The 21,339-nt window shown below is 39.4% G+C and overlaps 1 long non-coding RNA gene across 1 annotated transcript in view; it reads left to right on the top strand.

The window, feature by feature from the left end:
* LOC125280976 (uncharacterized) overlaps positions 1 to 21,339 on the top strand; it is a 68,091-nt gene that overhangs the window by 23,613 nt on the left and 23,139 nt on the right. Inside the window, exons 2-3 of the long non-coding RNA XR_007187919.2 lie at positions 856 to 910; positions 15,242 to 15,360. This is a non-coding gene — a long non-coding RNA (uncharacterized LOC125280976). The remainder of the gene's footprint in view (positions 1 to 855; positions 911 to 15,241; positions 15,361 to 21,339) is intronic.

Here is a 21,339-nt window from a genome sequence, read left to right as displayed (position 1 = left end):
TAAGTGCAATTTGCTACTTATAAAAACATTTGTGGCTTTTTATAATTATTAACACACCATTTATAGTAGCTATAATGTTTTTTTTTTCCTTTTGAAAGTTAGTTGTTTAGCTTTATATAAATCCAGTATTAATCACTTGAGAGCTTCAAAACCAAGTGCAACAAAAAATTCTTTACGTGTATATCCAGAGTGGTGAAAAATTCGTAAGCTCTTGTTCTATGTACATACATGTGGCCAAAGTGTCATATGTAGATACACACACAATATGTGTAATGTGCTATATTAGTATTTGACAGTATAGGGCAGAGTGTAGTGAGTTATTTATCTCTCTCATTCCTGTGCCGGAACTTGGAAAACAATCTTTCTTATTTCATGTTAATCTATAAAATTGACACATATAGAATAAATTATAGCAGAGATAGGCAAAGTCAACTTAAGTCAAAATGACTCCCAGGCCTCCTAGAGTTGACTGGAGGGTGATGGAATAAGCACATGTAATTAATGAGGGGAAGTAGGTCAGCCATGGAAGCATAGACAAGGGAGATATCCATCAGCAAGTGCTGGTAATTCTCATCTAAGATTGACCAGGGGAAAAGGAGGCTCAGATCACACAGAATAACCTCTAACTCTTGTGGAAACAAATACAACTGGCAATCCAGTCTGATGTCACTAATCCATTGAACCAGCTAATATCATATTCATAATTTGTTCTTCCAGGTTGGTTTTCCAATAGAGGGAGAGTATAATAGTATTCTGGTGAGAATAACAGTTGTATTTTATAATATAAATTAATGAATGGGCATTCTGACTTTTGGATCCTGTTGCTGAGAGATGGTTCTCTCTCTTTTCTTTTAGGACTAACCAAGTTTGAACCTGCCATCTTCATAAAGTCACTGAGCCCTGGACCTTGGTAAATTTACTAAGTTTTGCTATACTGTAAGGCATCTAAGAGAAACTGCCTGTACTTCCAAGTGCATCAAACAATTTTTTATTTTCTAAAAATTTTTATTTGTTTTTATCTTTGTAAAGATTTAATTACTTATTTGAGAGACAGTGAGAGTGAGAGAGCGTGCAAGTGGGGGGAGAGGCAGAGGAAGAGAGAATCTCAAGCAGAATCCCTGCTGAGCACAGAGCCCAACGCCAGGGCTCAATCCCACAACCAGACCTGAGCCAAAACCAAGAGTCGGACGCTTCACCGACTGAGCCACCCAAGCACCCCTCAAACAATTTTTAAAATCAGGTTTCTATTTCAATATGTCTATCACTTATAACATGTGGTTATGACATTTAATTTTACTCTATGTGAGAGTATAATCCTGTCCTCTAAGAAAGGCTGGAGTTCTGACATCTGACAGTGATTCAGATGAACTCTTAGTAGGTGACATTCATTCATTTATTTAACAAACATTTATTGAAAACCAGTTATAGACCATATTTTCTTTTTTTTTTTTTTAAGATTTTATTTATTTATTCATTCAACAGAGATAGAGACAGCCAGCGAGAGAGGGAACACAAGCGGGGGAGTGGGAGAGGAAGAAGCAGGCTCATAGCAGAAGAGCCTGATGTGGGGCTCGATCCCATAACGCTAGGATCACGCCCTGAGCCGAAGGCAGATGCTTAACGGCTGTGCCACCCAGGCGCCCCTAGACCATATTTTCTAAAAGGCTCTGGGTATATAGTAGGAGTCTGCAAATTTTCCCATGGAGGGCCAGAGAGCAAATAACTTAGGCTGGTGGGCTGTAAGATTGCTGGTCACAATTCAACTCTGCCATTGCAGCATGAGAGCTGCCACAGATGATACCTAAACAAATAAGTGTAGCTTTCAAATTTTATCTATGAACGCTGACATGTGAATTTCATTTAATTTTCACTTGCTATGAAATACTATTCTTTTGGGATGCCTGGGTGGCACAGTCATTAAACGTCTGCCTTCGGCTCAGGGCATGATCCCAGCATTCTGGGATCGAACCCTGCATCGGGCTCCTCTGCTGGGAGCCTACTTCTTCCTCTCCTACTCCCCCTGCTTGTGTTCCCTCTCTCGCTGGCTGTCTCTCTGTCAAATAAATAAATAAAATCTTTAAAAAGAAAAAAAAAAGTAATACTATTCTTTTGAATTTATTCAACCATTTAAAATGTAAAAACCTTTCTTAGCTTACAGGCCAGAGAAAAACAGAGCAGGCTGGATTTGGCTTGTGAGCTTTATTTTGCCTTTGGTATATAGCAGTGAATAAAACAGATATGATACTTGCCTTTTGGGGCTTATACTCTAGTGATATATCCCCTTTGATTAGGTTGCAGAAACTTACAATATGCATGTGACAGTGGTAGGGCCATCCCCTTTCTACTCACAGGGCATGACCCTGAACAAGCACATATGAAAGTGCGTAAACCATAAGTCTTATATTTGAAAGTTATAAATCAAGTTGGCAAAGTGGTAAATAAAAGATATTCTATCATACTATCTTTTTAAAAGCTTTATTGATATATAACATTGTGTAAATTTAAGATATATAATGTGATAATTTGATGCATCTGTATATTGCAAAATGTTTACTATAATAAGGTTTGCCAACATATCCTTTGCCTCACCTAATTACCATTTTGTTGTTGTTGTTATGGTGAGAACATAGCAACTTTCTTAGCAACTTTCAAGTATACAAGTATATCACACTGTACATTATATCCCCAGAACTTATTTCTCTTAAAACCAAAAGTTTGCACCCTTTGACCAACATCTCTTTTCCCCCACTCCCCAGCCCCTGGCAAGCTAGAAGACACCAGATTCTAATTTAGAATTCTCATACTCTTTGGAGTGCCACACCGGCCTGGGAGGATATAGCCTCAAGTGCTGGCCTGCATCTGGCCCCAACTTCTCTCCCCACTCCCAACTCCATCCTGCATCGTGAGGGGCTTCATGGACATTCTTATTGACATCTCAGCCCCTAAGTCCAAGCTTTGACCATATCCATGCAACCATCTTCCTTGTGGCCACCAGTAGGGTCCTTGGACTACAGTCTAGAAAAGGGAAGGGGTTCAGGCTGCATATGCCATATCCTATTCTGGCATCACAGCTGAAGGATGGCCAGGGAGGGGTCCTCTTAAGTGCAGGGTCCGGAGAGGGGCCTCATGGGACAATGAGGGGATGGTCCATGCTGGAGCACAGTCCATCTTAAGAGGCCCTTCTTCTTCGCTTTTGTCTCACCTGTGATAAATGTTCTTCGTCTTTTTCCTACTTTGGACTTCTCATCCCTCTTTGTTTCCTGTTTGAAACACCATCCTTCTTTCTCCCTTTTCCTCCTGCCCAGAATTAGCTAGTCTTTTGGAGGCACTCTGGATAAGACGCAGAATCTTTCTCTGGCACTTGTTCTAAATGCTCATTTGAATCTCTTTTTCTGCTCTATTGTGTTTGATGAGAAAAAGTAGCACTTGCTATAAGTAAGAGAAAGGGGGAGGGAAATACCTAGAACACAATTAGATTAATACTTCGAGATATGACCATGCTATATGTATTATGTTTCCAAAGGATTACTTATTCATTATTTTACAGAATAGATATGAATTAATAGTTGCTGATTTATAAATGCTGATAAACTACTAAAGAAGATACCAATGGAAGCAAAATGTGAAGGAATAAAGCATCTATATATTTAACAATACAAAACACTGAGTGCTTTGAATGTGTCAGGCACTAGTGTAAGCACTAATATGTATTACAGATGAAGAAACTGAGGCACAGAGAAGCTGGGTAATTTTTCTAAGGTCACATAGCTAGAAGGAGGCATAGCCAGGATTCAAAATCAGGTAGTTTGGTTGCATGTTTACTTTGGTGTTAAAAGCTATTAGTATGTATTCAGATGGAGAATGCTCAGATGTTTAACTGTTCATCTTTAGAGATCAGCTTTTAGCCACATCTGCAGAAGAAGAATTCAGTCCATTTCCTTAGTGGTCCCTCTGAGTTTTTTTAGAAACTCCTTGTAATAAGGCAGTGATAACTTCCCTTGTTTTTCCCATGGCTGGAGTTTGTTCAGTTAGACTATGGTCACCCTATTTCTAGAACTTTCCATTTCAATTGCTTTCCTTTCTCTGGGGGACTTACCCACTTTTCCTTACCACTTGCTCATAAAACTTGCAGTTGTGAAGAGCTTTATATTCAAAGTCAAGAAAGCTTAGAGCTGCCATGGCTTGGTTGTTCTTGTTCAGTTTGTTTGTTTGTTTGTTTTCTTTTCTTTTTTTTTTTTTTTTGAGACAATTCTTCCAAACTTTTTAACATGATTTAAACACATATCATAAATAGAAACTATTTTTGGTAAACAATAATAGGGTTGTTAATCTGTAGGCATATATGGAATGGAACAACTGTTTGGAAGTTGTTTTTTGTTGTTGTTTGTTTTTAAGGAAGCTCCATGGGGCTTGGACATGGGGCTTGAACTCATGACCTTGAGATTAAGAGTTGCATGCTCTACAAACTAAACCAGCCAGGCATCCCTGGAAGTTGTTATTTTTGAAAATATGTGAATGATTATTTGACATATCACCCTTCTTTAAGGTTTTCCAAAGTAGGCATAGGTCCTTGACTTTTGTCAAAGTCCAGATGATTATCTATGTGCTTTGTTTTTTAAGTAAATAATTTGCCCAGGGTCCTTACTAGTTATCAAATAAAGCAGATATAAAACAGCGATGGCTTATAAAAAATTTCAAAATATACTAAAGGAGAAAGGATCTGACCCTATTACTTGCTATTGACTTAGAGATTATGGACATAAGATTTCATTTAAACATGAGCTCCTTGTGTGCCAAATAAGCATTTTTTCACAAATGGGTTATAAAATAATGCATTTATTGAAATTTATGTATAACTACAGGATAATATCTCACAGAAAGTCTGCTTCTTGAAGTGTAAATTATCTGGTTCAAACATCAGACAGCACACAGAGAGTTGTGATATTGATGACACAATTATAACTCAAGAACAGTAGGAACTTTATATTTGTCAGTGACATATCACAAGACTTTTTTGGGTTTCACAGTATTTCAACAGCATTAATAGCATGTCCCATAGTACTCTCTTTTTGAATATTTTTTTAATATTCAGTTTTAAGATGCTATTGATTATAAGATGCACCATCAATTTATTTATTTATTTATTTATTTATTTATTTATTTATTTTAATAACAATTTTTTATTATGTTAGTCACCATACAGTACATCCTTAGTTTTTGATGTAGTGTTCCATGATTGATTATTTGCATATAACACCCAGTGCTCCATGCAATATGTGCCCTCCTTAATACCCATCACCGGCCTATCCCAATCCCCACCCCCTCCCCTCTGAAGCCCTCAGTTTGTTTCCCAGAGTCCATAGTCTCTTGTGGTTCATTCCCCCTTCTGTTTACCCCACTTCATTCTTCCCTTCCTCCTTCTACTGATCTCCCTGCTATTTCTTATGTTTCATAAATGAGTGAAACCATATGATAATTGTCTTTCTGTGCTTGACTTATTTCACTTAGCATAATCTCCTCCAGTCCCGTCCATGTTCCTGCAAATGTTGGGTAATCATTCTTTCTGATGGCTGAGTAATATTCCATTGTACATATGGACCACATCTTCTTAATCCAGTCATCTGTTGAAGGGCATCTCGGCTCCTTCCACGATTTAGCTATTGTGGACAATGCTGCTATGAACATTGGGGTGTATATGGCCCTTCTCTTCACTACGTCTGTATCTTTGGGGTAAATACCCAGTAGTGCAATGGCTGGGTCATAGGGTACTCAATTTTTAACTTTTTAAGGGACCTCCACACTGTTTTCCAAAGTGGCTGTACCAACTTGCATTCCCACCAACAGTGTAAGAGGGATCCCCTTTCTCCACATCCTCTCCAACATTTGTTATTTCCTGCCTTGTCCATTTTTGCCATTCTAACTGGTGTAAGGTGGTATCTCAATGTGGTTTTTTGATTTGAATTTCCCTGATGGCTAATGATTTTGAACATTTTTTCATGTGTCTGTTAGTATGTCTTCATTGAAAAAGTGTCTTTTCATATCTTCTTCCCATTTTTTTATTTGATTATTTGTTTCTCATGTATTGAGTTTGAGAAGTTCTTTGTAAAAATCTTGGATACCAGTCTTTTATCTGTAATGTCATTTGCAAATATCTTCTCCCATTCCGTGGGCTGCCTGTTAGTTTTTTTGACTGTTTCCTTGGCTGTGCAGAAGCTTTTTATCTTGATGAAATCCCACAAGTTCATTTTTTCTTTTGTTTCTCTTGCCTTTGGAGATGTGTCATGAAAAAAGTTGCTGTGGCCGATGTCAAAGAGTTGCAGTCTATGTTAACCTCTAGGATTTTGATGGATTCCTGTCTCACATAGAGGTCTTTCAACCATTTGGAGTTTATCTTTGTGTATGGTGTGAGAGAGTGGTCAAGTTTCATTCTTTTGCATGTAGCTGTCCAATTTTCCCAGCACCATTTATTGAAGAGACTGTCTTTTTTCCACTGGATGTTTTTTCCTGCTTTGTCAAAGATTAGTTGCCCATAGAGCCGACAGTTCATTTCTGGGGTCTCTATTCTGTTCCATTGGCCTATGTGTCTGTTTTTGTGCCAGTACCATGCTGTGTTTGTCATCACAGCTTTCTGGTATAGCTTCAAATCTGGCAACATGATGCCCCCCAGCTTTGTTTTTCCTTTTCAACAATTCCTTGGCGATTTGGGGCCTTTTCTGGTTCCACACAAATTTAAGGGCTGTTTGTTCCAGTTCTTTGAAAAATGTCCTTGGTATTTTGATTGGGATGGCATTGAAAGTGTAGATTGCTCTGGGTAGCATAGACATTTTAACTATGTTTATTCTTCTGATCCATGAGTATGGAATGTTTTTCCATCTTTTTGTGTCTTCTTCAATGTCTTTCATCAGTGTTCTGTAGTTTCTAGAGTGTAGGTCCTTTACCTCTCTGGTTAAGTTTATACCGAGATATCGTATGATTTTTGGTGCTATTGTAAAAGGAATGGATTCCCTCATTTCTCTTTCTTCAGTCTCATTGTTCGTGTATAAAATGTAACTGATTTCTGAGCATTGATTTTGTATCCCACCACATTACTGAATTGCTCTATAACTTCTAGTAGTTTGGGGGTGGAGTCTTTTGGGTTTTCCATATAGAGTATCATGTCATCTGCGAAGAGAGACAGTTTGACTTCTTCTTTGCTGATTTGGATACCTTTTATCCCTTTTTGTTGTCTGATTGCTTGCAAGGACTTCTAGTACATGTTGAATAATAATGGCGAGAGTGGGCATCCTTGTCGTGTTCCTGATCTTAAGGGAAAGGCTTCCAGCTTTTCCCCATTAAGAATGATATTTGCTGTAGGCTTTTCATAGATGGTTTTTATGAGATTGAGGAATGTACCCTCTATCCCTACACTCTGAAGGGTTTTAATCAGGAAAGGATGCTGTATTTTGTCAAATGCTTTTTCTGCATCAATTGAGAGGATCATATGGTTCTTGACTCTTTTCTTGTTGATATGATTTATCACACTGATTGATTTGTGAATGTTGAACCACCCTTGCATCCCAGGGATGAATCCCACTTGGTCATGATGGGTAATCCTTTTAATGTACTGATGGATCCTATTAGCTAGGATCTTGTTGAGAATTTTGGCATCCATATTCATTAGGGAAATCGGTCTGTAATTCTCCTTTTTTATGGGGTCTTTGCCTGGTTTGGATATCCAGATAATACTGGCCTCATAGAATGAGTTTGGTAGTTTTTCTTTTGCTTCTATTTTTTGAAACAGCTTCAGGAGAATAGGTATTATTTCTTCTTTGAATGTTTGGTAGAATTCCCCGGGGAATCTGTCAGGCCCTGCACTCTTGTTTTTGGGAAGGTTTTTGATCACTGCTTCAATCTCTTCATAATTAATCAGTCTGTTTAAACAATCAATTTCTTTCTGTTTCAGTCTTGGTAGTTAGATTTCCAGAAAGGCATCCATTTCTTCCAGGTTGTTAAATTTATTGGCATATAGTTGTTGATAATAGTTTCTAATGATTGTTTCTGTTTCCTTGGTGTTGGTTGTGATCTCTCCCCTTTCATTCATAATTTTATTAATTTGGGTCCTTTCTCTATTCTTTTGAATAAGTCTGGCCAGTGGCTTATTGATCTTATTTTTCTTTCAAAGAACCAGCTTCTAGTTCTGTTGATCTGCTCTACTGTGCTCCTGGTTTCTAATTCATTGATCTCTGCTCTAATCTTGATCACCTGCCTTCTCGTGTGTGGGTTAGGCCTGTTCTTCTGTTCCAGCTCCAGTTCTTGAGGTGAGAATATAAAGACTGCATTTTAGATTTTTCTATTCCTTTGAGTGAGGCTTGGATGGCTATGTATTTTCCCCTAAAACCACCTTTGCAGTGTCCCATAGGTTTTGGACTGATGTGTTTTCAATCTCATTGATTTCCATAAATTGCTTAAGTTCTTCTTTAATTCCCTGGTTTATCCATTCATTCTTAAGCAGGATGGTTCTTAGTTTCCACGTGTTTGAGTTTCTTCCAAATTTTTCCTTGTGATTGAGTTCCAGTTTTGAAGCGCTGTGGTCTGAGAATATGCAGGGAATAATTTCAGTCTTGGTATCAGTTGAGACCTGTTTTGTGACCCAGTTATATGGTCTATTCTGGAGAAAGTTCCATGTGCATTTGAAAGAAATGAGTATTCTATTGTTCTGGGGTGTAGTGTTCTATATATATCTATGAGGTCCATCTGGTCCAGTATGTCATTCAAAGCTCTTGTTTCTTTGTTGATTTTCTGCTTAGATGATCTGTCTATTGCTGATAGTGGAGTGTTGAGGTCCCCTACAATTAACGTATGATTATCTATATGTGTCTTTATTCTTGTTAAGAGTTGGCTTGTGTATCTAGCTGTTCCCCTGTTGGGGGCATAGATATTTATAAGTGTTATATCCTCTTGTTGGATACACCCTTTAAGAATAATGTAGTCTCCTTCTGTATCTCTAACTACAGTCTTTAGTTTAAAATCTAATCTGTCTGATATTAGAATTGGTACCCCAGCTTTCTTTTGAGGTCCATTGGCATGAAAAATGGTTTTCCATCCCTTCACTTACAGTCTGGATGTATCTTTAGGTTCAAAATGAGTCTCTTGTAGACAGCAAATGGATGGGTCATGTCTTTTTATCCAATCTGCAACCCTGTGTCATTTTATGGGAGCATTGGGCCATTCACATTGAGAGTGATTATTGAGAGATATGATTTTAATGATGTCATGTTTCCTGTGAAGTCTTTGTTTCTATAGATTGTAAATTTCTGTTCTGTATCACTCTTGGGGCCTTTTTACTTTTATAGAACCTCCCTTAATATCTCCTGTAGGGCTAGTTTGGTGGTTACCAATTCCTTCAGTTTCTGCCAATTCTGGAAGGTCCTTATCTCTCCATCAATTCTGAATGACACCCTTGCTGGATAAAGGATCCTTGGCTGCATGTTCTTCTCAGATAGAGCTTTGAAAATACCCTGCCAACCCTTCCTAGCCTGCCAGGTCTCTGTAGACAGGTCTGATGTTATTCTGATAGTTTTCCCTCTGTACGTAAGGATTTTCTTTGCCCTGGCTGCTTTCAATACTGTATCCTTGGATCTAATATTTGCAAATTGCACTATGACGTGACATGGTATAGGTCTGTTGTCATTGACCTTGGGAGGAGGTCCTCTCTGCTTCTTGGACAGAATGCTTGTTTCCTTTGCCAGATTAGGTATGGTCTCAGCTACAATTTGTTCAAATATCTCTTCTAGACCTCTTTCTTTCTCCACCCCCTCGGGGATGCCGATGATTCTGACATTGGAATGTTTCATTGAGTCAGTAATCTCCTTTAATCTACATTCTTGAGATTGGATTTTTTTGAGGCAAGTTTCTGTTTTAACTTTCTCTTCTACCAACCCATCCTCCAAGTCACTACTTCGTTCTTCAGCCCCATTTACCCTGACTTTCAGATCATCTAGTTTAGACTGCATTTGATTCATAGCAGTTTTAATTTCTGTCTGACTCGCTCTCATTTCTGCCCTTAGAGATTCTACATTCTCGTTAATATTTTCATTAGTAGTTTTTTCATGCCTACACATCATCTTGACCATTGTCACTCTGAACTCCATTTCTGACAATTTGGTTATATCCATATCCATCAGTTCTGTGGCAGAGGCCACAGACTCATTATCTTTTCTTTGCTGGGGGGTATTTCTCCTCCTCGTCATTCTGATGAGGAGAGGTTGCAGGGATGCCCAGAGCACAAATTATTGACCAGGACCCAGTCAGTGTGCACTTGTTTTATAGGGACCTTAGGGATGTGGGCTTCTTGATTTTTCAGCCTGCCTTCTGGGGGAGGGGCCTGTGTGCTTATATTCAGGCAACCCTTTTTGGGTAGAGTTGCCCCGTCCCCTGCGAGGGGGGATGGGAATGGGCACAATGTGAGCCGGTATTTCCAGGCTTTTGTTCTCTGGCAGTTTTCCTTGGCGGTTTTCTGTGGCTCTTCTGAGAGTCAGAGCAGCAGTGGCCGAATCCTAGCCTCTGTTTTAGAACAGAGAGATTGCAGTCCGCTCTCCACTGAGGTCCTTTGGCCACTTTAACTCTCTTTCTGTCAGTGCTGCTAAAAACCCTGCACTGTCTCGGGATGTGCGCCCCACAGCCTGTGTCCCACCCCTCACTTCCAGGGCCTGTGCATCTCTGTCCTTTGTGCTTCAAACACTGCCAGCCACCCCTGGTTCGTGGCACGCACTCTCGAGCTCCCTGTTTAAGTGTGGTTCGCGTGCGTTCCAGAGCACCGGTTTTCAGTCTGGTCGCGCGTGCACTCCCACACTCTCGGTTTCAGTCTAATTCGAGTGTGCGCTCCAGAGCTCGGTTCAGTTTGGACATGTGCTCACTCCCGAGCTCCTGGTTTTAGTCTGGTTCCAATGAGTGCTCCGGAGCTCCAGTTTTCAGTCTGGTCGCATGCGTGTTCCCAGGCTCAGTCTCAGTCTGCTCTCTCTCGGGTGCCAGTCCTCGAGTCCAGCCTGCTCCCCAGTGCAGGTGGCTACTGGTTCCCGGCTCCCGAGTGCGTCGGCTCCCTCCCCCTTCCATTTATCTTCCGATATCTGTGTGCGGATTTATGGCTCCCCATTTCATACCTCAATATTCAGCGCTGGAGATGTTTATTTGTAGAGATCCAGATGTATCTTCCTGTGTCTCAAACAATCCCCTCAAACCCCATTTCTCCATTTTAATAATAATGTTAATGGTACAGATAGCATCAATTGAGAGCTTTCTATTTGCCAGATGTTGCCAACTCCGACCACAGATGATCATATTTAATCCTTACATTAATTCTTTCAGGTGGGTACCATTATTACCCCTGTTTTAAAGACACAGACACTACTTTCAGGTTTAGAGAAGAACTTTAGGACAGGTGTTTACCTTTAAAATATGTACGTAATGGCCAAAGTTCACATCCACCATTACCCTACTGGTAAGATAGAGAAAGCAAAAAGATGGGACTTTTTGATAACTGTTTGTCGGTGCCTAATTTTGGTGGAGGAGGCAATAAAATCAAATTTTATGGCAAAATGTGATGGAGCTGGGAACGAATCAAGGTGGTCTGGCCCCAGAGTCTGTGTGTGAAACCCTCCATGGTATTCTTTCACTCAGATAAATCAAGCCTCGTTCTGGCTCAAGCTTTCACTGAAATAGCTTCAGACTTCATCTTTTTAAATTTGAAATGAGGGGCACCTGGGTGGCTCAGTCGTTTAGCGTCTGCCTTCGGCTCAGGGCGTGATCCCGGGGTTCTGGGATCGAGCCCCACATCAGGCTCCTCTGCTGGGAGCCTGCTTCTTCCTTTCCCACTCCCCCTGCCTGTGTTCCCTCTCTATCCCTGGCTGTCTCTGTCTCTGTCAAATAAATAAATAAAATCTTTAAAAAAAATAAATAAATTTGAAATGAAGGCAAGGGTTGGTGCATTCATGTCATAATCTTGAACCACATTTCAGGTTTTACTCAGATGAAGCTGAATCCATCGTAATTGCAATTTGATGGCAAATGTTACATCTCTCTCAGCGCTCTGTTCTTACCTTTACCATCTGGCTTTCTTTTCAGGGTCAGATTTTACATAAGCCACACTCCCCTTTCCTAGCTCCCAACAAGTTGTCCTTGTCTTCTTTAAAAAATTATGTCGTGAGATGGAGCACCTGGGTGGCTCAGTTGGTTGATCGCCTTAATTTTGGCTCAGGTCATGATGTCGGCATTGTGAGATCGAGCCCCCCGTTGGGCCCTACTCAGGGGGGAATCTGCTTGAAGATTCTCTCCCTCCCTCTGCCCCTCCCCCCAAGCTCTCTTTCTCCTGTTCTCTCTCTCTTTCTCAGTAAATAAATAAATAAGTAAAACCTTAAAAAAATTATTTTGTGAGAGTTACTACAGATGAGAGAATAGGACAGGAACATCAGTGCTGAACAAATGAACAGATGCTGAGTGGCCAGGTAAATTCACCAGTTCTGTGATTTACTTCATCCTTTCAAACTCATGGCGGGGGTGGGGGGGTGGGATAAGGGGGGGGTCGTGGGGTGGGGAAGGGCTATGATTCAAATTCAGCTCAGCAAAATTAAAAATTACTATAAATCGTGGAGTTTTTGGTATATGAAGTGTATATGAAATCTCAAACATTGAATGTTCCATTGCCAAAGGTTTACTGCAATGTTTCTGTCTGTGTTGGTTCAATGCTAGCCACCACTTGGGATGATGGTAGAATTTGCTGATTTTTGACATTAGGTATTTTAGCCATTCCATTTTATGATGTATAGTTCTATGTTTGACTTTATCTGTGAGGTAAGAAATAGAAATGAAATGTCTACAGTAATTTTGACCTGTCTTACATGATATGAATTATTCCTTTGATTTTAGCTTTAAAGAATAAACTTGTGAGTCTGTTTTATCTTTATTGGCTTGATGATTTGTTTCTGGAATTAGAATCTGACTTTGCTTAATATCTTACTAACATAGGGCAACATCTTTTATTTATCTCATAAAAGGTGACAAACAGAAATGTGTTTTGATTAGCAGCTGCCCTCCAAGTCACCCCCACACAGAAACATTTCTAGTTAGAGCACACCACTCCTCCTCGTTTAATCAAACTGGATACCATGTCCCTATTTGAGGTTGAAAGAGTTTAATGCTGAAATTTCAGCCTGGGTTTTATTTATGAACCAACTGCCTGTGAAATATGCATAGGCATTTGAAATTAGTAATAATGAGTTGAATACGTACATATTTAGGACAATGTGTGGAGCATTTCCTGACTTTTCTTGTGGTTAAGGCAGACTAGGATGGCAGCAGCTTCCTACAGCTGCCATTACCATTCCACATTTCTCTTTTATTGCCCATCAAACATGTATAGATTTAATGACCTGGAGAGGGATCAGTGAAATTCTTCACAGCACTGCATGTTTATTAATGGGCCTCCTGTTCATTGTGATGTGTTAGTGTCAGGATTATGCCAGTGGTATTGCAGGAGGCAATTAAAGGTTTCTTTATTCCTGATAGAAAGGAAATTAGTCACTGATCAGCAACACAGAGCAACTCAACATCTTGGCAAGTGCATGGGGGAAGGAGGAAAGCAAGGGCTACAAAGAGGTTAGAAGACAGGGAGATGTTTGACGAGTTTTCTCTGTTAGAGGACATGACAAGGAGGAACAGCAATAGGGGCTGTGAAAGAGGAAAGAATGGAAAATAATGAAAACAAAAAAGAATTGGAAAATGCATTGGAACGGGGGTCTTTATCACGGTTGTTGGGTTCCTTTGGCAAGGAGAACATTAGATTGATTGAATTAAATTTATTTCAAATTCATTCAAGAGAAACTTCATGATCAGCTATTTCTATGAGCCTATCGAGGTTCTTTGGGGTTGTAGAATAAGTAAGGCTTAATCCCTGCCCTCAAATAACAGCAACACAATAAAAACAAACAAACTTAGAGAAGAGTTGATTGAGGGTTGGGACTGGAAGTCCACCATCTGATTCAGGCATTTGACAAGTGTTTATTGAGGAATCATACCACGTGACTCCAGCACTATTTCCTTTCATTACACAATTACCTTTATTATGGACTGAAATTGTGTCTTCTCAAAATTTGTGTTGTTGTTATAACTCCCCAGTGTTTCAAAATTTGACTATGTTTGAAGATAGAGTCTTTAAAGAAGTAATTAAGGTTAAATGAGGTCATTAGGGTGGGCCTATTCCATTATGACTGGTGTCCTTATGTGAAGGCTAGATTAGGATATGGACACACAGAAGGAAGACCATGTAAGAACACAGGGAAAGGTGACTGTTCCAAGCCAAGGAGAGAGGCTTCAGAAGAAACTAACACTGTTCACACCTTGATCTTGGTTTCTAGCTTCCAGAACTGTGAAAAAATGTTTCTAACCTACAGTATCACATTCAGTTTTCAGGATCATACTTCTAGAAAAACACAAACACATAAGAACTTGTTTCCAAAGAGGGAGTCAAGGATGGCTGAAGGCCTCAGCAACATGCCACATCAAAAATGACCTGAAGGTTCCAGGTGTCTTTCTAAAGATAGCTATCTCCATTTGAAGAGAAAGGAGGGAATAGACTGTTTCGAATGAGTCTACAGGAAAGAAATAGGACCAAGCACTTAAAGGATAGATTTAGTTTCAAGCATGGGCAACTGAGACACAGGAAAAAAAAAAAAGTAAGGACTTTTTGGGGGTATTTTTGGGTAGAACTATATTTGCTTTGCTCACCTTTATAGTAAAACATGAGTGGATCTCTAGCCTTAAATTATTGATGCCAGGTCTTGGAAGGCAGTTCTGGATCTGCTACCCCAAATTCCATTTGTGTTCAACACCAACAAGGCAACTGTGAGGGTCTCACTTTGAATTTCACCTGGTTGGGCCATAGGCCAAGAGTCACTTCACACCTGGTTGTCTCCAGCTGGCTCTCTATTGGTTAATTAAGAGAAAAATCTGTTCCCCAGGGGCCAGGTTTCTTTCTTCTAAATAATTCTATAGCTTCTCTGTCACAAGATGGAAAAAATCTGTTCATAAAGAAGTGTGGATGCTCTGCCATTAGGTAGAGTGTATATCTTGTTTAGTATTACGTGCCAGAAACACGGGCCTCAAGAGGGAAACGGAAATGAAAACTTTGTGCATAGGTGGATATCCTCTCAGAAATGGTAAATGCAGAATGCCAAAATTAAGCCCTTGCTTCCATCCTTCTTCCTCTTAGGAGAACCCAGGAGATCAAGGGGCCTCTGTACTCCTTGATGGACAGACAGGCAGGCCCAGGTCCCCACCATCCCACCACTCCTGAGGAGGCGTTCCAGGTCCAATTCTGCCAGTGACCAGGTTGGTGAGTCTTTATTTTTGGTCCAAGCCACATCTTATAAGTTGCCTTCATTTGGTATTAAAGGTGATATTTTGATTCTTCTTCTGCCATTTCTTGGTTTTGCTTCACAAATTATTCAATTTGAGAAACTTGGGCGGGGAAGAGACATTCTAATTTTGGAGATTCCTCAGACATTCCAGTAGGTACCCCAAAATAAGGTCCAATGTGACGCTGTTCTGTTATTGTATAATAAATATCAACTGTTATCCTATTAAAATCTGTGATTTTAAGAATTTCTCCTTTAATTTTAATGGACCTTAAGAAAATGTTCATTATGTGCAGAGTTAGCAATTTGTCATTATCCTCAGCAAGGCAAGACTATGACTTTAGAAGCTCTGAGCAATGCAAGACTTTGATTCTCTCCCCCCTCCCCCCCTTATGTGCTAAAAATTTTTAAAAACAGTATTTGAACTATAGAGTAATGGGAATAGCAATAGCAAACTTGCACAGCATTTATTGCATATCAAATATTCATAATAAAAATTAATTTATTCACTTCTTAGAGCAAACCTATGACATAGGTAATATTCTTATGTCTAGTTTATAGTTCATGGTAGACCTGGGTGGGATGCAGTTCTAGGTGGACTGACTCCAGAGTCCATGCTCTTAATCATACTATACTGCTGCTGCTGCTAATAGTAATAATAATAATAATAATAATAATAACAATAATAATAGTGTAAAGGTATTCAACAAAGTTCCATTTTCTTCCTCCATCTATTGGTCCTCATTTTGAAATGTATAATTCACATATTGAATTCTTAAAAATCCAGCCCCCACCCCTCCCGCTTTGGTGCTCTTGTTTGGCGCTTGGACTTTAAGCATATTCTTAGTTTAGCTATTGGGTAATCCAACAGTGGCCCTGAGTGAGAACTTGAATTATCTGCACTGGGTATAAATATAACAAAATGTAATAGGAGGGTCTATTGGGTGGAAGAGAATACACTATATTGTTTGCTTCCAAAGCCAAAAGCGGAGCAAGTGACTTGTGAATCTCTTGACTTCTTTTGTAGCACTTTGAATTCACGTAATTAAAAAAAAAAAAAAAAAAACAGCCTGAGAGGTCTCTTACCTTCTGAGCCATTCACCAAACTGCCTTCCTTTCAACATAATGAGCCATAATTACTCAATGATCTTTCAAAGGGCAAGTATCTCTGGGACCTAAGATCTCCTTTACAAAGGCTTCCTCAGGTTTGATTTGCTAATCCCCTTAGTTAAAATGGAGTTATTTCTTTTGGAGATCAAAACTGCTGCAACTACAGTAGGTTTTTAAATAATGGGCTAAAAATGTTATAAAGGTTATCTGAAATCTATTTGGGAGCATTCCTCTATACTTTATATCTACACAATCTATGTTCTGTCCATGAAGGTAGAAGCAGAACTGTGCCTGACTTCAGGCAGACAAAGAAAAATTTGCTGTCAGCTTCTTGTTGAATGACAAAATCCCCGAGGCAAAACTCTCCAAAGTTTGTATTTAATTTGTGTTGTACCTACAGCACAGCCCTTCTTTGCTGTCAAGAATTTATTGAGTTGTAATTAGACTGTCTGAGGGGAAACTGCATTCTAAGTTGGGACCACTTGTGGATTATCCAAGAGCTAGACTAAACTATGCTTAAACTACTAGCCAAATGGGGGATGAGAGAAGATGGAGATAGAGAGAGATGGAGAGGGAGATGGAGAGGGAGATGGAGAAAGAGAGGTGAGGGGGAGAGATTTATAGAATTTGATATGCGCTATTGCAAAATAAGAGCCTTCTTTCACATGGTGACATATATTAGGGGCTTGGTGTTACCTGGAACCCAGTGGTCCTACAAGAAGTGGTCTCAGTCTTACCACCGTATTTACCACCATAGATTTATTTTTCTATCCTTTGGTTACCCTGAGCCCCGTGATTCCTACATATGTTCGTTTTTTCTTTCCTCCAGTGTTATTAAATTATTATATTTAATTATCACTATTTTAAGACAGGTAATATTTTAAGACATAGGTAATAAAAATATCTATTTTCAGGTTCTCAATATTATACCAATTCGTGACACTAAGGTCCTTATCATCGTCTTGTCTCAGCTTCCAATCTGTTGAGTAGCAAGCAGCCCTTGCATTAACATTTAGAATACCCTCGCTGACATGATGACCCAGCCGTTTGCCATACAAATGTAATCAAATCTATTAATGCCTTTATAGATCAAGTTTATTTCTTCTTTATGAAAAGTAGTTGAGGAGAAATGGTATAGAGGAACAAAGGAGCTGGCATCTAGCGGGTATAGATGAGGGAGTTTTCCCCTTGCAATTACCACACAAATCACAGGGAGCTTTTTTTTTTGTTTGTTTAGCAATAAACTCTTGAGCTGAAACTTAGGCTGAATGTAATTTTCTTTCTGGTGAGATAAGGATGGGTAGGGAAATTAGTTGTTTGGGAAAAAAGACATATAAAAAGAAAGAATTTCTTACAAATTCTGGCTAGAATCTCTTGGGACTCCTTGCTCTAATAATTGCTATTAAGGTCCACTGTCTCGTCTAAGATAATTCTGAAATTATGGAAAAAAGGTTTCTTATTTGCACTGAAACGTATGGAAGGTATTTTGTACATCATGAGCTTGCATTGGATCCAAGTGCATGCTGAAAATGACATAAAAAGCGAGTGGGAAAAGTTTTAAGTATCTAGGCAGAAGAAGGGAAGATGGGTGATGGAACTCATTGAGTAGGATTCAGAGCATTATAATTCTGTTAAGTTTATCGGCTTTCCATGATATAGCAACATGTGTCCACTAGAGGTCAGTAAAAGGCAAGTGGATGAGAAACTTCCATCGGGCACTTCCCCCACACCCAGTTGGGTTTCTGTTTTAGCACTCACATTTTGACAGGCTTTCTTTTAAAGATGACTAAAATGTGGTATTCAAGGTTCCCTGGGAGAGGAAAGCAAAATAAAGAACTCCATCTCCAAAAGAAGTGAAACTGAAAAAAACGGTTTGAAGAAGTTACATAGCAGAAAACCTTTCTTTCGCCATTGTTATCTAAGAGTGAACAGAGATATTTACCTTCACTGGTCTTTTGGATATGGGTTTTAACAGGTGTAATAAAGCCTATCACACACCTTTACTGTCCTCCTACAGTGTTGGAAGGCAACTCTCTGCTGTGGTTCCTACAGCACGTTTTCTGAACCTTGATGGCATTTGTTGCATTGTTTACTATTTTTTCTAGTACATGACTTTCTCTTGTACTAGTTTGCAAGCTTCTTGATGACCGGAATCTGATCCTCGGGCATTTAAAAATCCTCAATACTTGAAAAAAATGCTCAGTACTTGGACAGTGCTTGACTAGAACATCGTAGGTCATCAAAAAAGTTTGTGGAACATATATGAATCATGCATAATGTTTTCATTATTATTATTTACAAAGTAGAGTAGTATTTGTGCATGTGTGTGTGCGTGTGTCGGTCTTTTTCATTCTCTAGAAGATTTAAAGTGGATAAACATCCATATACTATCTTTCTTCTCATAAAGCTAATCAAAATGATAATGTTTCAATTTTATGTTTGCTTTTACATTTCTGATCAAATTCAGAACTAAAAACTAATGTCTTCAGATGTAAAATGTAGGAGAAAAAGATCACTGTCACTTTAACCACAACCACTTTTCTTGCATAAAGTCAGGATGGATTTCAGAGCTTTTCAAATTGATGGGTGTTAGTCTGGCAAGCAGTGAATTCTGGCCCTCAATTCTCGAGTTGTCAGACTGTTTCACAGACCTGCTGCCTGATGGAAGGCTATTGAATATTACGCAGACATTGACCATTATGTTATTTTCTTCTGCCAAGCATTAAGCACTTTCCCTTTAAGATGGGCTTCTGTTTCCCCCAGCTTCGTGTGTTTGGAAGTCCTATAGAGGAAGCAGGTACCCAATCTGAAATCCAGAGCACTCTCAGCTTTGGCATCCACGTCTTTCATGGTAGGTGGCTCAATGTGGTGCCTTTGAACACACGGCCCCAGTGGGAGTCCTATTATCTGCTAAATATTTCTGGAAATGTTTATTCAGAACATGGAGCACAGCAGGCTGCCCCCCTACTCCTACACTGACAGCTAAGCCTTTGAAATGGCAAATGCATAGACCTCCTGAGCGCCTCAACTTGGCCCCTGCTGTTGACATTTTCAAAGTTAACATATAAAATGATTCCACTGAAATAATATTTTTGAAGATCTTACTGCCCAAACTTTATCAAGGTTCACAAATTAGCTCTAGGATGACATTTGACTTAGGTAGAGAGTGTGAGTTTTAAGATAAATATCTGATAGATTATATTCAAATGAATCCCGTTATGACATCCAGAACATACTGTTAAGCCTCCCATTATTCACTTGAAACTGTTTTTTAATTTTCTGGTGTTATTTCCGGACACATAGTCCTGATTCATTGGAGCTAGCTGACCCCTCAGAGACCTTCTAGTAAAACAATATCTTCATTTTAGAGGTAAAGAAATCAAGGCTCTTGGAAGATTTCTGAAATGACTCCAGAGATGGGACATTCAAACTTTTTTGGGCAACTTTCCCCTCATCAGTTTAATTAACTCAGTCTATATATGATAACTGAGAATGGTATAGGTAGTGTCTGATTATATCACAAAATTACACCATCTCAGTTCCACAGAGGATAACAGGGCCGGCATGATGGGTAGAGTCAAATAACATCACTTCTGATTAAACCATTCTCCTTTCTCTATCTTGTCTTTTCCTTTCTAGTCTTGAAAGGAGGTAAATGTGGGAAAAGAAATGTCATATGTATAAAAAGAAAAAATCTGATTCCAGGGTATAGGTAAGTGGGGAGTCGTGGCAGAAGAAGTAAAGATGGGCTCCTAGACATTGTCTCCTTCTTCAAAGTTTCTCCCAAGAAATATATACAAAAGTAGTAGTGGGCTGGTTAAGCAGAGCAAAAGTTCCTTGGTGATAGTGGAAAAGAGGCTATTTTATTTTTGGTGTAGAGATCTAACCCAGGAATCCAAGGCACTGTCTCCGTGCCATAGGTAATGCACTTCCTGTTCATTTCAACTCAAAAAATACTTGTTACATGTTTCAGGCAGGCATTGGATATACACCAGTAAACAAAATATATTCTCTATTCTCATGGAATTTACATTCTTATGGGAGGGATAGACACTGAACAAATACGAGATAAGAATGCTAACCAAGAAATGTTAAGCAGAACAAGGGAGCTAAAGAATGATGGGAGGGGTGGGGTGACATTTTATAATGGATGGTTGTCTTGGGTATTACGATGGGAACTTCAAAAGGTGCCCAAGCAGCTGCATCATTACTAAGGCTTTCCTTGGGAGAACAGTCTGTCCTGGCAGATAGGATATTGGATTCTCTGTCACCTGTACGGCCCACTTGATCAGCCTATACTAGCCAATATTCCATCCCTTAGTCTCTAGGACCAGCTTCCCCGCTCGTCCTGCTGCACCCTGAAATGAACTTGTGTGGTTTCTGCTAATGTTCATGTCCTCCGTGTGACATTAGTGGCCTTGGCCTAATTTTGCTCTTTGTGAGTCAAACTGATTTAACTGCTATTAAACCTATTTCTGGCAAATGAGGCTCAAAAGTTATTTGAATTGGGTTGAGAACCTGGTTGAGAACCTGGAACAACAAAGACTATAGAAACTAAATCCATGGCTATTCTGGTCATCTTACTCAAGAAGTATTCTTGAGATGGAGAGCCAGATACGTGAAAGCTTCCTTTTGTGTTTATGTTTTCTAAGAGCAGTCTCAGAGCTAGAGAATTTGTGAGGAAAATTAGATATACATTATTTTTCTCATTTTGGCACATCTTCTCAGGGTTTATGAAAAGAGATTTTGGTTGCAATTGGCTTTTGATGTAGATCGAACAAGCGACTCTTAAAGATCCTGAAAAGATCTGTTATTTCCCCCAAAGACTCTCCTAAAGAATATT

The sequence above is a fragment of the Ursus arctos genome, unplaced genomic scaffold, assembly GCF_023065955.2.
Source record: "Ursus arctos isolate Adak ecotype North America unplaced genomic scaffold, UrsArc2.0 scaffold_9, whole genome shotgun sequence".
Lineage (NCBI taxonomy): Eukaryota > Metazoa > Chordata > Mammalia > Carnivora > Ursidae > Ursus > Ursus arctos.
Note: the sequence above shows the minus strand (reverse complement) of the source record. Positions and strands in the feature narration are given on the sequence as shown.